Source organism: Sphaeramia orbicularis, chromosome 24 (genome assembly GCF_902148855.1).
Source record: "Sphaeramia orbicularis chromosome 24, fSphaOr1.1, whole genome shotgun sequence".
In the NCBI taxonomy this organism is placed as follows: domain Eukaryota; kingdom Metazoa; phylum Chordata; class Actinopteri; order Kurtiformes; family Apogonidae; genus Sphaeramia; species Sphaeramia orbicularis.
Window position 1 is genome coordinate 13,822,075 of NC_043979.1, and position 5,854 is coordinate 13,827,928.

The following is a 5,854-nucleotide window of genomic DNA, read 5'->3' on the forward strand; positions in this document are numbered from 1 at the left end:
AAGAAGTCAGTTCTTTTTGAAAGTGAATAACCTGTGTGGAATGCACTCTACTTTGATGTACAATTAAAGCATTCCATGTCCTAAATGTGCATGGACATTTGGAATATGTACATGGGTGGTGTGTCCAAAATGTGGATGTTTGAGTTTGTAATGGTTAAGTAGTTCTAACGTACTTGAAACGACTACTGAACACTCCTTACACCACCACATCCACTGGGGGGGGGGGTTACAGGCAAGCCAACCTAAAACACACCCAACAGAGCTTCCTCACTGAACAGATCCACACTTCTTCAAAGTTATTTTGTTGTGTTACTCAAATGCATACTCACTTATCAAGCAAAAACGACTGCAGTCAAATACAACAGTATTGCAAAAAAAAAAAAAAAAAAATCCTACCTTCATGAAGGTTATCATATACAGTGTTACAGTGCTAAAACAGCGAGATGTTGATTCAGCTGGTCATTTTGGAGGCTGTAGTGTGTGGTGCAGTTGAATTGTTTTGTGAGAGGAATTTCTTCTTTTTCCCATTTAGGACAGCCACTCTTAATATCGACATACCTCTTTGAAACTGTTAAGAAGATCACACAATAGCCTTTATGAAGGTAGGATTGATTGCAGGCTTGTCGTATTAGGCTATATTTGCTAAGCTAAAAATGTGGATCCAGTAAATTGGATAATGTGTATATTCTTGACATTTTAGCACACTATACAAAATCTTTAGGTGAATATTCAGAAACTGATAGCAACATTGTCAATACATAAATTTTGAAAGTCTGTGTAATCAAATCAAACAAAATAATTTGAATACTCACCATTTACTGCAGAGCCTTTGGAACAGTGCACCAAGCAAAGTTGTCACAGGTCTCTGAATAAGAGGAACACCAAATACCTATTCAGAAAAAAATATTATACATTACAGACAGTGAATGAATACTATGACCTTCATTATGGTAGGAATCATTATAGGACTGTTGTATTAGACTGTGTTAGTTTTAGCTACGAATGTTGAATTGTATTGCAATTGTAGCAAACACAAAATGTTTTTGTTTTTTTTGTTTTTTTTTTCAAAAATTAAAAGCAACATAGTTAAATCAAGTAAAACACATCACGTAAATCATCAAAATCATTTTAATAATACTCACCAATTACGAAAGCGCCCATGAAACTGCTCAAAGCAAGTGTGTCAGTCACCTGGTTTTCAACTATCAGATACCTATTAAAAAAAAATAAATGAAGAACAGAAAATATATTTTTTAAAATTACTTAATCATATCCCATTCCTTCAGATATTCAATTTAGCCTGAGAAATGAAAATGAGAATTACATTTTGTTTTTCTGTATAAACTGAACTGTGAAAAATAACATTGTTTGTCCATTGTCTGCTTGAAATTAAAAATTGAATAAGTAAGAACACAAAAACAACAGGTCTGTGAGTGTGTCTACTTAACCCATAAAAACCCAGTGTGACTTTGGTGGCAGTTGCTAAATGAATTTTTCTTTCTATTTCACTTTTCTTAAGCGATTTATCACGACTTATTTTCACATTATTCTCTGTATTTTGCACATTTTCTGTGAAAATCCAGTACTTTCTTATATTTAATTCACCGATCATGTAGATGTTCATAAAAGCCCAGATTAAAGCTGAGGGTTATTTTATCAGAAACAGACAAAACTGAAGAAAAACTTACTTTTTTAGCAATGATATCAATAACTGAACATAGACCCAGTGTCTCCATCCACTGTCATTGATCCATCTCCATGGGTTTTACTGGTTGAACCAATATTGAAGAAGATGACAGTGTTTCCACAGTAACTATGGATACTCTGAACATCTAAATGGGTCATATCTGATGACCATGAAAAGATGACAAATTATTTTACACCAATTATTTACATGTATTGATAGGATTACTGGATCAGAAGTTATTAAAAATGTTATACTGGTAGATGATTTTGGTTGCCAGTACATGTTTGGGTCTTCAAGGGTTAATGGACACAGCAGACAGACAGGTGTAAACTTCAGCTGAATTCACACTGTATCCAGCAGTGAGGCAGCTTCACACAGGTTTGCTTTAGTACTTTTACTGTAACCCCTGTGACAAAGTCAGAAAACATCGTTTTGTTCTTCTAATTAACTGCATTACTGATGTTACTGGCGCTCTCTCTCCTCATTCAACCTACAGCTTGCTCGCCCCCCTCTCTCACTTTCTCTGAGCTGGGGACACTTTTGCCAGCTTTGTTTTTATCAGATTTTATAAAAGACGAACGACACATTCTACACAGCCTGCTCCCAAATTGAAGACTAACCCTTTCATGCATAGTGGTCACTACAGTGGACAGTTCTTCTCCAGCTGTTCTCTTGTATATTCATGGGTTTTGTTGTTTTAGTTCCATATCAGTCAACACAGTGGACACTTAAGAATCATTCCATACACTGACATTCATACCATTACTGTACCTTTCCTGTTCTTGATAAACCTGATCTGCAGTGACATATTTGAGTGTAAATTATTTGCTACTTGTTATTAGACTGTAATTACCAGTTGTTGTTTTTTTAACAAGTTGTTCTTTGTTGCATATTATCTGAGTGAAGTACTTAGTATTAGTGTGTTAAATGTGAGAACACATAAGATTAGCAGCATTAAAAATGTTTTTATTTCATAGTTTTCACACAGTGTGTCAGTAAATGCATGTTTCTTTGCTTAAAAAATGTAATTTTTAATCTGTTCTGTTGTTTGTACATATAACCTGTGCTGCTACTCATTCTGTTTGTGTGCTGCCTCTTGGCCAGGTCGTTATTGTAAATGAGCAACAGTTCTCCACTAACTTACCTGGTTAAATAAAGGTTAAATTTAAAAAAAATAAAAATAAAAAATAAAATGCTATGGTGTCCAGCTGAGTGCACATTTTTGTAACTCCATGAGAAGTAGGTAAAAAAAAAAAAATTCAATGACATGTTTTTTTTTTTTTTTCATGCATAAGGAAGAATAAAAATACTCTGGGGGGGGATCTTGATTTAAATTCTCATAATTCATGCATGAAAGGGTTAAAAATCCAGAGGGCCCAGTGTTCCTCCTCCATGCTAACAGTCAGCTGGTCTGTCCTCTCACTGTCAGTAAACGGTCTATGTCAGGGGTCAGCAACCCTGGTCCTACAGAGCCCCTATCCTGCATGTTTTAGATGGTTCCCTCTTCCAGCACACCTGACAGTCGTTATCAGGCTTCTGCAGAGCTTGATGATAGGCTTATCATTTGAATCAGCTGTGTTGGAAGAGGGACACATCTAAAACATGCAGGATAGTGGCTCTCTAGGACCAGGGTTGCTGACCCATGGTCTATGTCATGTCACAGTGACCTAACCTCCGGAAAAACGGAGAACTGACCCGCCAGCTTAACAGTAAACGGCTAAAATTTGCTTAGAGGTCTTATTTCTGTCTTTGTGCATAAGAAATCAATAGAAGTGAATCCCCAAAGGAACTTTGTGTTGGTAAATGCAAGTTCTGCAAATGTACAGGATTTCAGTTCTGTTCAACATGTGGATGGTCATATGAACTATGTTTTCAGCTCAAAAATGTCCAATTTCATCACAATTAATGCTATATTTTCATGTCACAAATGGCCAAGTTTTATTTGAACTGAATTTACTTGAAAAACAAATATTCTATTCTTTTAGACACATTGAGTGTTTTTGTGTCAACTGTTATTGTTTTAGATCCACAATACTAACATGAATGAATAAGAGGAGAATTAGCAATAGTAAGTCCGTAAGTTTATTACTAATGAAGTACTGGTACTGACCAGATCATCATGGGTAATGTCACGTCCGTCCACCAGCAAAAGTTTTCACATACACCTGCTATTAAAATCCAATATTTATGAAACTATAGGTTCCACTGTCAAATAATATCAGTAGTCTGTGCACAAATGGATTAGCATTATTTCAACACAGTTCTATGCATTTCTTACAACTTTCTTTTGACAAAAATGGCCACTCATTTGACCCCCTAAGGAAATTTTAGCCGTAATGTAAATGTAAAGAATGATGTTTACCCAGAACCATCATGTTAGCTCTCCTCTGCACCGCTTCCAACTGCCTCTGCCCCACTAAACTAAGCTCAGTTGTCAACAGCCCTCTTGAAAGCACACACTTTAGACTGAAGTCGACACAAAACATACGCTGTGTGTACATTTCAAGAAATATGACCGAATATAAAATAAGACTCGCCAACGGTCGTGTAGCTAACGTAAGTGGTAGCTTAAGCTAACCTTAGCATTGACACTGACAGATTCATGTTGCTCGGTGCTAATAGCATAGAACAGCTTGGCTCTGTGAAAACAGTGCATAAAGTCATTCTGAATAACGTTGCATAAGATTAAATTCATCCTTACCTTGTACAGAGTGGTCAAAGCAGCATTATTCTGAGTCCCAGCGAAAAACTGTGTCCGAGTGCAGCTGAGCTTTTCCTCCTAAAGCAGGAGTGTTCAGAAGTCAGCCTGACCACACATGTTAGGAGGACACGAACACAATTAAACTGTGTATATGTTATGAATTAAACTGTGCTGTATATGCCAAGTACATATTTGAAAAGTGAAGCGCCTTCTTTTGCCCTTTTTTCAGTGTGTTTCCATTTGTTTCTGTTCCTTCCTGTCTGGAGGTTCAACTGACGGAAAACCCGTCCGTTACAGAAGACCAAATCACTCTATTCTTAAACTAATTCACTGGAAACTGAATACTAAGTCCTGTTCCTAAAAGAAGTTCAAGAAACTCACAGCTGGAGTGAAAAAGCAGAGTTGGGTCAGGCCGTCTTCAGCAGCTTTCCATGGGTACACACAGTAAACACACGGGCTGTTCTCCACAAGAGCCCACAAGCTTCTACCACCCTTTTCCGTCCTTCCACAAGGTTCGGCCTGTTTTGCCACTCGCAGAAATTATCTACTGATTTCTGTCCCCTTCAGAAGCTCTTGTTTTCTTATTAAATGCTCTTTGGTCAGGCACATCTGTGTTGTTGACCTACTTCCACCACACACTGGCTCATTCGGGCTCTTCTTCTCCCTTCTTCTGTTTCTTCTCAGTTCGGTAGAGCAGCTGTGCGGACACCTGCACAGACTGTCTGTGCCAACGGTCACATAAGCAGGTCCCGCTCCATGAAGAAAACAAACAGAGGATCCCTCTACAAACATGGACAAATGACTGAATATGGGAATCCCTGTGGCGGTGCATCCAGGAAGGCTAAAACTAGAGCTGCACAATTAATCCAACGTAAACTTACAAGAAATACTGCTTTGATATTTACCCTAAAATGATTGACAACTTGGCATTTATGTCAGTCACAATATGTCAAATAACTAAATGTCAAGTTCTACAAGCTGTAGATGTGTCCTGATATTTTATGTCTATTTAAAAAAAAAAAGGAAAAAGATAGAAAGAATTATTCAATATAATTATAAATTTAATATAATATAATTTTACATTTCATATATGTAATTATCAATTTAATCTAATATAATTATAAATTTCATATAATATAATTATAAATTTAATACAATATAATTATAAATTTAATACAATATAATTATAAATTTTATATTATTATAAATTTAATATAATTACAAATTTAATATAATTATAAATTTAATATAATTTATTAGGTTTAAAACATACAAAACATACCTCCCCTGCATTCATCCATTCACCCCTATTAATGCGTCTGTACAGCATAAAAAAAAGAAAAAAAGCATTCTCTATTTCTATTTCTAGAATGTGGATGACGTAATTTTGGACGCACACCCAAAAGGACAACACGCCAGCGCAGCGACCCTCCACCATGCTCACCCACCCACGCACACAGGACACG

General features: G+C 36.3%; 1 long non-coding RNA gene across 1 annotated transcript; it reads right to left on the bottom strand.

Annotated features, from left to right (window-relative positions):
* Nucleotides 1–480: 480 nt before the first annotated feature.
* Nucleotides 481–1,179, bottom strand: LOC115414571 (uncharacterized). Its single transcript, XR_003934672.1, has 3 exons — nt 1,143–1,179; nt 813–889; nt 481–568 (listed from the first exon to the last, which is right to left on the bottom strand). It is a non-coding gene; the product is annotated as an uncharacterized LOC115414571 (long non-coding RNA).
* Nucleotides 1,180–5,854: the final 4,675 nt, after the last annotated feature.